At 39.1% G+C, this 12,622-nt stretch overlaps 1 protein-coding gene across 4 annotated transcripts in view; it reads left to right on the forward strand.

The window, feature by feature from the left end:
• The window catches only part of PRR16 (proline rich 16), a 236,391-nt gene extending 226,503 nt beyond the window's left edge, over nt 1–9,888 (forward strand). For 3 of the 4 annotated variants that reach the window (XM_073344792.1, XM_073344794.1, XM_073344795.1), the window contains exon 3: nt 8,139–9,888. The gene's annotated coding sequence lies outside the window, so the exon portion shown is untranslated. Of the gene's footprint in view, nt 1–3,601; nt 3,658–8,138 lie in introns of all 4 variants that reach the window. The other variant, XM_073344793.1, reaches the window with a different exon arrangement.
• Nucleotides 9,889–12,622: the final 2,734 nt, after the last annotated feature.

Here is a 12,622-nt window from a genome sequence, read left to right on the forward strand (position 1 = left end):
GTGAAGATGAAAGGCTCAGTGGCCCACTGTCAGTTCCCTGGACTAGCCATTTCTCTGTCGCTCTCTCTGATCTCTACCATTCTGTGATATTCACTGAGAGAAGCATTGCAGTGTTTCAGTCAACATTACTCTAATTAAGGACCTTCAGTGTTGTTATATTATCTCTTTATATTGTATCCATAGTCTGCTAGCTGCTGTACAGAAAATTATGACACCTTGTTCCCAGGCCTTAATACGCTTTCAACTAAGGAGACAACAGCTATAAGCTAGGGGGCCTCAGAGGTAACCAAAATAAGACGTTTTATCATAGTTATATGTTACGTTGGCCAAGCACAATCCTTCTTGCATTCCTTGTGTGCTTATTCTTCTCCTGTTGCCAGTAATAGTAGTTGTACTTACTGTTAAGTATGCATACTGCAGTAGTGCTAAGGGGCTTTAATCCTGATGGGGCCCCATTTTGCTGTACAAATGCTCATAGACAGTAAACTTGTACAAATACATCATTTAAGCAGTAGATTTCAGTTACAAAACATCTTTTTTTTACTAATCCTTTCTTCACATACTCTCTGGATTCATGAAAGACAATGAGCCATATTCTCAGCTGATGTAAATTGGTATAGCTCTATTGGAATATCTGAATTTCGAGAAAAAGCTCTGGCATTGTCAATGCTGTAGTAAAATAAAACCAAAAACCATTAAAAGAAATAAAATAAGAGCAGTTTTATTTTAAATGCAGTGATAAGTGTAATCTACCTGCAAACATAATGGATTACAGTGAATAAAGGAAAAAAAGTCAAAAATTATTAACAGAGCTAATTTTAGATTTTGGAACATTTTACGACCTAGTGCAAGGTTATAAGCTGTTTTAATGAAGATAATATGGATTCTAATTGATTTCATGTTGGTATACTGATTATTTACAGGTTCAAAAAGTCAGACTGATTCTCTGAGTAATTACTAGAAGTAAAAGCATATTCTGAAACAGGGTAGCTTGAAAAAACAGTATAATTGCTTTACAGAAAGATGTGGGAGTGGAGTTGTTAACATTCAGTTTTGCTGACATTTGAATGTTAACCTTGGTTTGGTATGGGAGACAGATGTTTGAACACAGTAACACACTGCTGAACATGGATGTGTTAATATTAGTTTATAAAGTCTGAATGATGGAGAAGCACTAAGTAAAAATGCCACCCCTCCATCTCAATGGGTGAGGGAACTTGACTGGGCCAGCAGTGAAGGAGAAAATCCCCAGCAGCAAGAAAAGGAGACACTTGCTGAGCGACATCAAGTAGCTCCTTCTCCCCAGAGTCTCTGATACCTGTTGGCCAGTTGGGGTGGGGGCAGAGGTGCTGATTGACCAACATTCCCTAGTTCCCAGGATTTAACCTGGAGCAAGGGCCATGTGGACCCCCTTTCAGCTCAGTATCAGCAACCCCACCCTGAACTAGGAATGAGACTCCAGCCTGACAGATGATGTGGGTCTAACTGATCACACGTTTGGAGGTCAGGAAGGAATTTTTTCATCCTTAGGGACAATTGGCAAAGGCCCAGGTGAGTTTTTCCACATTCCTCACAGCACCTTCAAGCCACAGTGCATTAAGTAGGAATGTGCTTGGTACCTAGCTGAAATATTTGTCTTAAGTTGTGAATTTGTCCCAACTTTCATCTCGTTTCCAGTGAGGTTAAAAGGATAAAATGAATGGTTCCCAGAGGTAAAAGGCCTGGGATTTTGCTAAGGGGCCTTAGCCTCAAGGGAGTGGGGGAGACCTTATGGACCTTGGAGACTGAGGTTCCCCATCCTTCTGCACCCTCTGTCCCCATCATGGGGGGTGGTGAACTGTGTCCTGGATAGTAGGCTGAGGAGAGCCTTCCCCCATTTATGGGTAATGTGGTAAGAGCCCTGTTACCCCCACAGTGTAACCACTTAAATACCTAAGATAGGAGAGCATGAGTGATGGCTGGGTAGAGCTCAACCCCTGTGTTTAAGTTTAATAAAAGTTGTGGCCTGCCACTTACAATCCATCTATGTGTCTTAGCCACCGTTTCTGGATCAAATACTGGCTACTTGAGTTCTGGATAAAATTTGACCACTATACTTTCCACCAAATGTACTCTAAACCACCATTTGTATTTCTGTGCTTTAAAAAAAAGGAACCAAGGTATCATGACAAAGATTTCCTAACCCTGAATAGCAAGAGAATATATTTGTGCCCTAAATGAAGATGAAAGAATTACAAATGGACAGCAACAAAAAAAAAAAAAAAAAGCCAACTGACTAACGTCCACTGAAAGAAAAATTAGGCTTTAGTATATGAATACATTTCATTTCAAAGGAATAAAAAAAATCCAAGTAGCACAACTTAGACCTGGATCTAAACATCCTGGACACAGCTGTTACGTTTCAAAGCTATGGAAGATGACAACAGAATGTAGAAATGCCTGGAAAATATTTACTCCATATTTTGCAGGGTTTTCAATTGTTAAAAGCTAAATGAAACCATTTCTACATTCCTTTTCTGTATCCACAATTAGAGCTGTGCAGATAATGGACTATTATTATATTATTATTATCATCATTAATATAATTTTTTTTATTTCAGGTTCAAAAGAAATATTTTGAAATTTTCAGCAAATCAAAAAAAAATGCAAAAATTAATTTTGGGTCAAATGAAACATTGTGTTTGACCCGAAATGAAATGTTTCAATTTGATTGAGCATTTTTAATGTTTTGAAACAAAATGGAAGGAAATTTTCAAACAAAAAGCCATTTTGAATTGAACTATTTCATTTTAATAATGAAATGAAACATTTTGACTTTTATTAATTTTGTTTTGTTTGGTCATAAACAATTCAACAAATGCAACACATAGTCATTAAACATTTCTGTTACGGAATCTGCATTTTTCACCAACAAATGGTTTTGGTTCTACCTACCTGAATAACCCACATATGAAATAGTTATTAATTATAAATCCAAATTGCATTGCTTGTGATTTAAATGACCTGGGCATGCAGTTTGTGGTTACTAAAGGGGATTTTAATATTAATTACTGTAAACTGGGGATCTGAATAAATATCCTCTCTGGTTAAATATAAGTGACTGTTTATTTAAATAGTAAATGAACACTGATTTAAAGTTTAGTATAAATGTTTAATTAGTACCCTTATAGGTTATTTTCCCCTTATTAAAAGCTATCTATACAACACTCTATATTTAGTTTGAGAGGAAAGCTGTTAACAGAAAGATGCATTCCTAAAAGGACTAAATATTGGACATGTTCCAACTGCCTGTCTGTCAAAATGTTCACATTTAATATAATTGAGTAAAAATGAGGGGTGTGTGTGTTTTAAATTGAAATGGGGGAGGAAGGGTCTAGAATGAAATGGAGGAGGGTGGGTGTATATTTTAGAATGTAATTGGTTTCTTTTGGAATGAAATAGTAGTGGAAGGAAACAGTTGAAATGGTGGTGCTGGTAGGAGAATGCAGAGAGAGGGAATATGATATAGTCTGTCTCTATATCCCTCACTAGCTCTGCCCTCCCTGTCCCCCAACTCTGCATCTCTGTGTATATTTATTTAAATTTCTCTTTGTGTCTTTAGGTATATTTATGCATCTGTAAAGTTTACTGCTTTACCCTAGATCAGGATATTGAAAGGTATGGGTACTATATTTACCAACTACTTAACAGGGCTATTGTGGAATTAATTTAATGCAGTGCTTTGAATATATAAATCTCCCAAAATGGTAAGAACTTGTAAAATTAGGTGCTAGATGTCTCAAAGTGGGCAGCTAATCACTGAGATCCACAAAATTAGTGGATGCCTTTCCAAATTTTTGTCCTAAACACACTTTTTCTGCCTCAGTTCCCCATCTGTAAATTCAGGATAATACAAATTGGTTACCTTACAAGAGAGTTGTGAAGTAAAAATTGCACAAACAACCTTAATTCTATAATTGCCTAGTTTTTGAATGCTTCACTTTACAACTTAATATTCTTTGAATGTTAATACATTTCTTTTGTATGTAATATTTATTATTTTAAAATAATGCAGGGATGTTCACCCCACCTGGTTTCTGTGTGTTTCAGAACATTGTAAAATTCAGTTTTCTATGGGAGATCCCATATTATTTGTGCCAATAATAATATTTTTTCCCTTTTGGAGATCATCAAAGAGAGACAAATTTTTAGACATCACGTGAAGGTATAAAAGTATTCAGCTGTGCCCTGGGAATGAATCATGCAGTGTAGGTTGACATCCAAGATAACACATGCTGCTAGGAGAATACAAATAGACCTTTCATGTTTCACATGGATATGAATATATATTATATATATATAGAGAGAGAGACACTACATGTTGAAAAAAAGAAATGATTTTGATATCACTCATAAGGTAATTCAGTGTTGTTCTGAAGAAGTTTGCGGAAGGATTGCATACTGACAGACAGTACTCATAAAATTATTCATGTTTGTAGTGAATTAATTAAACTCACGTATAAATTTAGATGAATCTGTTGTGGAATTTCCATCTTGCTGGACACGTATGCAGCATAATCCAGGGACATTGCTGTCACAGTGTGTTTTTTCACAATGCAGTATTAGCTTGAGGAACTCATTGCCAAAAGGTGTAACTGAGGCCAAAAATTTCAAGGATTCAAAGAGTTACGTATTTCTGAGATAGCACTAAGAATTTAAATGGGATGTAAACCTTTGTAATTCAGCATGCAAACCAAGCACTAAGTATCTGGGACTAGGATGAAACCTCCCCTAAAGACAAAGTATACCATAATTGTCCATTATAATATTTGAGAGAGGCAAAATACTGGACTACATGGGCCACTGTTGTCCTCTGATATGGCAAGTCCTCTGATATGGCAATTCCTATGTTGCTATACACCCACGTTTATCCTGCAGTGAAATGCTAGCAGATTTTTATCTACTACCTGTCAAAATGATTATGTTGCAACAATGAATTAAATACCAGGTGTAGCCTTGCTTTGTCTTTCAATAGCATTGAAGTGATTGACCCCTGGATCTCCGATAAAGGGAAATGACTGTTTGTTTATATTGTGCCAATACAAGTCTTTCTCTGGTTTCAGAGGAACAGCCGTGTTAGTCTGTATTCGCAAAAAGAAAAGGAGTACTTGTGGCACCTTAGAGACTAACCAATTTATTTGAGCATGAGCTTTCGTGAGCTGTAGCTCACGAAAGCTCATGCTCAAATAAATTGGTTAGTCTCTAAGGTGCCACAAGTACTCGAAGTCTTTCTCTGTCACTATTACCTCATTGTCTGATGAATAGATATCACCAGTCATTTGTTTTTGTTTGCTAGATCAATGCTGGGGATAAAACCTGACTCAAAAACTGCAGGAGAGTAACAGTGTATTAGTCTCTGGATTGGGAGGATGCAAAAATTGGAAAGGGGAAACAAAAGATCTGCTACAAAGTTCAAAATATGGTCACAATGAGGAAAGTGACTGTGTGAAACTGGATTATTACAGATTTGCTCACTGTGTATATTCTGAGTCTTAAATCCTCACTTTAGTAACAAAAGGAAGTTAATAGTTTGTTTTTCTCCCCTTAACCAATGCAGAATCAATGTAGCTATGGTCAAGTGATAGGGATTCTTCTATTCGGACACTGTACAAATAGACTTTTCAACTAAGTTTCAGTTGCAGAATCTTCATTATTTATGATTTGGGACCATGAAGAACCCAGGTTAATTTTCAGATCTCATGCTGAGTTTGCAGGTTTTTTCAACCTTCTTTAACTACAAACTGAGCACTTCTAAAATGGACATTACTAAGAGACACTGACTGAACACCCATTTTACCATAATTAGAGCATAGCCTCCCTCTAAATGTGCCACAGTACCTCAGCTGCAGTCAATTGCCATAAATTATGAGTATGTACAGTACAAATCTGAACATTTTGGATTATACATTTTCTCTAAAGAAACAACATTGCTGATATGTGCCTCTGGTATGTAACAGGGGAGATTTGATTTATTTCCAAGGTCTCAGCACTTAGGACACCTGCCAACAAGGGATTTGAGCCACTCTGTGTGGATATTCCAATACCAGTAACTACATCTCATTTCCTTTCTGTCCGACGGCAAGACTGGAAGCTCCTCACAGCTGCTGCTTGTTTCAACTATGTGCTGGTTACCACTGCGTTCCTGTCATATAAAGTGGCATAGTGTATTCTCTTTGATATCATTCTCCCATGATGTTCCTGTGGTTTTATTGCTGTTTTCTGACATTGATAACTTCAAAATCTCAAATTTAGCAGGGTTCAGCTGTGTGCTGCAGTTTTGACAGACCATAAGTCAGTCAGAAAAAAATCTAATATATTGTTTATTATTGGTATTTAAAGTTGGTTACATTTGGCATTAGATTTGTTGCCAAAGGAAAGTGGTTTGGGTAGAAGTTATTCAAAGAAGTAGCAAAACCAGCAATTAAGTCTTCAAAGTGCTTAGCACAACAGATTCCAATTGGGGCTAGTTGCTACTGGAGTAGAAACATTGCATGTGAATAAATATCTGTTTCCTTGCTCCCTGAGCTGGGATCACAGCATAATCAGCATGCTCAGCCCCGGGGGACAGGGAGGGATGAATTGTGAAACTATATTTATATTGCTCTTCAGTGCCCTCCTTTCGTTGGCACATGGAGTAACATTAGCTAGCTCCAGTGTATCCAGCAGGGTAGTTGTAAGGCATTTGAGTGTTGTTGGGGCATTAAGAGAATTATAGAATTGTAGGACTGGAAGGGACATTGAGAGGTCTTCTAGTTCAGTTCCCTGCACTCAAGGCAGCACTAAGTATTATCTACACCATCCCTGACAGGTGTTTGTCTAACCTGCTTTTAAAAATTTGACAGATTCAACAGCCTCCCTAAACAATTTATTCCAGTGCTTAACCACCCTGACAGTTGGGAAGTTTTTCCTAATGTCCAACCTAAATCACCCATTGCTTCTTGTCCTATCCTCAGAAGTTAGAGAACAATTTTTCTCCCTCCTCCTTGTAACAACCTTTTTATGTACTTGAAAACTGTTATGTCCCCCCTCAGTCTTCTCTTCTCCAGACTAAACAAGCCCATTTTTTTTTCCAATCTTTCCTCACAGGTCATGCTTTATAGACTTTTAATCATTTTTGTTGCTCTTCTCTGGACTTTCTCCAATTTGTCCACATCTTTCCTGAAATGTGGCAGCCAGAATTGGACATAATATTCCAGCTGAGGCCTAGACAGCATGGAGTAGAGAGGAAGAATTACTTCTCTCATCTTGTGTTGTTTTCAATACTCCTGCTAATACAACCCAGAATGATGATTGCTTTTTTTTGGACTCCTTTCTAAATTTAGTTTGACTTCTGAGAGGTACTCTCAAATATTTAAAGTTCTCTTTTCAATAAAGATCATAGAATTACTTCTTAATTTTCAGTATTAAGGGTTTTTTTTTTAAATGCACTATAGTTGAAGAGGGCATTCTGTTACAGATGAAAAGCCTTCTCACTACACTACTTTCAAAGCTTTTCATTTAAGTTCTGGGCACTAGAATATTGTCATAGGTCACAGGGACATGCAAAAAGGGGGACAAGCAGGGTCACAGGCCCTTCAATAATTGTCAGGGGCCCAGGACTTCTCCGACCCTGGGGCTGAAGAGGCAGGGAAGAGCGAGCTACTTCCTAGGGCCAGAGGAGAGAGGGTAGAGTGAGTTCCTGCTGGGGCTGGGGAGAGGGAAGAGCAAGCTCTTGCCAGGGAAGGGGAAAGAGGGAGCTCCTGTAGGGACCTGGGTGGTGGTAAGCAGCAAGCTCTTCCAGGTGGGGGGGTTGGAGGGAGGTGCACAGAATGTGCCCCTCCAAAAGGAGTCAAATTTAAATTCCTGCACACACCCTTGATTGGTCATGTTCTCAACTGGTGTAATTCCATTGACGTCATAGGGACTAAACCCATTTACACCAACTGAGGATCTGGTTCTGTATTGGTAAGGATGTACAATCATCAAACAACCCAGTGCTTTAAGAATTTGCAATTATATGGACTCTTAATTAAATGAAAATGTTAAATGAAACTCTTCCCTATTAGGGTTTTTATTTGGTGTCTAAAGGTTTGTTTTCTGTTTTGCTTTCTCTTTGACAGCTCCTTCAGGCTGGAAGGAATATCTACATTTGGAGGCATGTCAGTTATTTCTTTGATGTCAGTTTCGTCATTGGGACTTCTTGCAGGCCAGATCTGATGAAAGTAACCAGGAACCTGACCCTCCTTGGAGCATGGAAGCCCTTAGAGTCAGAGCACAACTAATCACTGGTGTAATCTGCATCAAATCATCTGCCTCAGATCTGACCGCTACGAGCTACAAGCTGAGCCCTGATAAAAGCCACAGCCTTAAATTCTGTTCACTCAGAAAGAAGAATAAAGAGGACTAAATACCTTGCCCCATACAGAAACAACTGTCTCCAAGCCTGACCCTTAAGGAGTTCAGTACTGAGCAATTAGAGTAATAAACAATAAACCAATTTATCATGCGGTCCAGCCAGCATCCAAAAAATATTTAAGTATGTAGCCAAAAGGAAACATGAAGCACTTGAGTGATTGCAAGAAAAGCAATGCATGTACAACAACAGAGGAATATTGCTATTTGTGGGGAAAGAAAACCTCTGCCATCCCTTGTACATATTCAAAGCCATAGAAGAACGGAGCATCAGTGATGCTCAAATGCTTGAAAGGATGTTGTCTCCTGTTCTCCACCCAAATCTGAAGAAAAAAAGGTCGCTGTTACAGATTGCATCTCAATGCACTTCTAATATTTGCACTGTCACTTCCATTCAGGGTCATGATGTGTGCCATCATTTGCACAGATGGTCCCATGAGATTTTAGACCGCAACAAGCTGTATCTTGCAGGGGCTCCAAAAGGAAGTAAGAAGCTGAAGAAAAGGAATGCTCTCTTACAGGGAGGATTTCTCCCCACAGCAAAATAGTCCTTCGTAAGATTAAAAGAAGTGTATGAAAAAAGCATCAACATGAAAAAGTGGATTTAAAAAGGGATCTAATTTTTTTTTATGAAATTCATTTTATATCATAGTAACAGCCAACAGATTGAGCCTATTGAAACTATACACCCAGAATGTTCCTGTTGGACATGAGCAGTATCCTCCTAGAAAATATTAAAGAAAAAAGTCATTTGTAATATGTATTTGACATAATACTTTTTATAGCGATTTATCTATGCTTCATGGAGAAATGTAAAAGACAAACAAACAGCATTTTCAGTTTATTTTTCTAAATAAATGTGTTGTTTGTATTATTTGCAGTCACTTATTTTAGATGGTTTTCATTACCCCAAAAAAAGAATTTAAAGATGGAACCAAAACACAGCAACTGTTTTGCCATGTTAAATCGTAACAATTGCAGACTGAAAGCTTTAATATAAATAGTATAATTTGTAAAATTATAAAGTATATTTATACTGGCAAATATGTATGGACAACAAGAAGGAGGTATTTTAACTCTTAGTTTCAGTACATAGATTTTGATAGTCACATAAATGAATGTGAAGTTACATAATTGGTACAGGGTTTTTTTCTGTAGTACGTTGTAGCAAATGAAGCTTCAGATGCCTAGGAATTCAGAGAACAATTCTAATGTTCAAGATTTTCCAAAATTACACAGTCCCCTTGTCAAGTGATTCATTTCATCCAGAAACCACTTTTTTCATACTGTAACATACAAGGCCATTAAAGATGCCGCTATTTGGTCAGGAGGAATTTGGGAACTTAAGGGGTAATAGAGATTGATCATTACAGTCATCCACAGATTTCATTTAGGAACAGTCATTGTATCTGTCTAATGGAGTATTTTGTTATCAAGTCATTGAACACACTGATTCTAGAGCTGTTTTGAATAAAAATATATATTTTCCCTTTTTTCCATAATCTTCTAGCCTGTGTAATTTTTAGAGAAAAAGCAAATCATGTGATATCAATTCTCTTACTTTAATCATCAGCTTTAATCTAAACAGGCTTTTCTTTATTCCCTTTGCTCTTGAGGAACATACTAATTAAGTGTTCAGTAGGGGAAAAGTGTTCTTTCAAAAATGATTTCATCTAATATATAGTTGAATTTGAAATGGGTAAATAGCTTAGTACTTTTGCTCTATTCTAATGTACTAACAAATGTGTATAGGCTTCACCCCTTCTGATGGATGAAATGACAGAACTGCTGAAGTGTGTGCCTGAAGCCCTATTACTGCAACAGGTAATAGATCTGTCTTCTCCCAAAGCCCAGGTACTTTGAGTTCTGTCGAACTTAAAACTGTGAAGTCATGGGTAGCCACAGTTGGTGACTGATTTTTTTTTCTTTTTGCAATAAATCAAACACACCACACACACACCCCACCAAAGCAATTTTAGCCCTATTTGATAGTATAAGTGGTAGTTATTGGTCACTGAAAAGTGGCCTGATCCTGTGATGTGGGGAAGACCCCCAGTTCTACAGGTGTCAACAAGAGATGAGAACTCTGAGCACAGCTGAGTCACAGCCTTAGTTCACACATACAAGTTCAGCTGAAGGTTGACTCATAGACAAGTTGCTACGAATATTCACAGATTTCTCATTTGCTCTGTAGAACTGGTCACCTAAGTCACAGAGACTTACAGACATTTAAGGCCAGAAGGGACCATCTTGATCATCTAGTCTGACCTCCTGCACTTTGCAGACCACAGAATCTCACCCACCCACTCCTGTAATAAACCCCTAACCTATGTCTGAGCTATTGAAGTCCTCAAATCATGATTTAAAGACTTAAAGGTACAGAGAATCCACCATTTACACTAGTTTAAACTTGCAAGTGACCTGTGCTCCATGCTGCAGAGCAAGGTGAAAAAACCCCAGGGCCTCTGCCAATCTGACCCAGAAGAAAATTCCTTCCCAATCCCAAATATGGTGATCAGTTAGATTCCGAGTATGTGGACAAGACCCACCAGCCAGACACCTAAGAAAGAATTCTCTGTAATAAATCAGAGCCCCATGTACTGTCCCGTAACCGACTATTGGAGATATGTCCTGCTAGCAGTCACAGATCATACCATCCCGTCCATAAACCTCTCAAGCTCAGTCTTGAAGCCAGTTAGGTTTTTTTCCCCACACTGCTCCCCTTGGAAGGCAGTTCCAAAACTTCACTCCTCTGATCATTAGAAGCATTTGTCTAATTTGAAGCCTAAACCTGTTGGACAGTTTATATCCATTTGTTCTGTGTCCACATTGGTGCTTAACTTAAATAACTCCTCTCCCTCCCTGGTATTTTTCCCTCTTATGTATTTATAGAGAGCAATCATAGCTCCCCTCAACCTTCTTTTGGTTAGGCTCAACAAGCCAAGCTATGAGTCTTTATTTATTTTGTTTGTTTCCTCATTGGGTGACCTGGGTTTTATAAATAGAGGATCCTCATTTTATGTTTGCAAATTATCCACATCCGTAATTGTTTAATTAAACTACTGTATTATGCTAATAACAGTATTTCAAAATAGGTCATGAAAATTTCTGGTATGAGTATTCTCACAATCATATTTGCAGCAGTATTTATGCCTGTGATGGGGTTGGGACTCACCACTGCAGCACCTCCCGCTGGCACATCTGGGAATTAGCTCTGTCCTCTGTGGGGCACCCTCTGCTGGTGATGTCCCCATCTGTCTCTCGCCCTGCTGGCATCTGGACACACATTGCTCCTCGCTTGGTGGCATCCTTTTCAGGACACAGCCCTCTGGCAGTGCCCTCAAGTCCACCCTCACCCCCTTCCAGTGTCTGTCCAGCAGTCTGTCCAGTTCACTCCTGCCGCAGTGGACAACCACAACCCTTTGAGTCTAGCCTCCCTGTTCAAGGGCCAGTTGCAGTCTGTCACGGCCACCCTTCCATGGCTGGGTGCTGTACAAGGAGGAAGGGCGGGGGGTCTGGCCCACCCACTACTCTGGGTCCCAACCCAGGGACCTTCTAGTGGCAGCCTCCCTGCCCTCATTCTCTCCCCTTGTCTAACTGGCCCTGGGCCACTTCCCCTGTGGCCCTTCGCACCCTCTAGGCCCTTTCTATCAGGGCCCGCAGTCTGGCAGGTATTGGGCCAGAGCCCTTCTATGCTCCCCCGCTGCTCTGTCCAAGATGCCTGTCTCCTGCTCAGAAGACAAACCTTCACCTTCTGAAAGCCTGGAAGAGACTGCCTACTCCCTTCCTGGGAAGCCTTTATATAGGGCCTAGCCTAGCCCTGATTGGCTGGCTGTAATATTGGCCCTGATTGGCTCCCAGTAGGCCTTTTGCTGATTGGCTGCCCTTCTGTGCAGCCGATCTGGCCTACTCTAGTCCTATCTCTCATGGAGTGGGGCAGGCGCCCTACCAGAATGACATTTTTGCTTTCTGCAAACATTCTGATGAATAAATACTTGTTCACCTGAATGTCTGCAAACGAATGAGGAAAACGCAACTTATATCCGTGAATTCATATTTACAAATATGTTTTCTTCTTTACTTGCCCAACTCTAGAGAAAGCTGTGTGATATTTTTAATATACTAACTGCACCTATCTAATACTCTAGGCACACATACAGTTTTATAAGGACAGATACTGTAGAGTAGGAAG

This window comes from Lepidochelys kempii, chromosome 5 (genome assembly GCF_965140265.1).
Source record: "Lepidochelys kempii isolate rLepKem1 chromosome 5, rLepKem1.hap2, whole genome shotgun sequence".
In the NCBI taxonomy this organism is placed as follows: Eukaryota; Metazoa; Chordata; order Testudines; family Cheloniidae; genus Lepidochelys; species Lepidochelys kempii.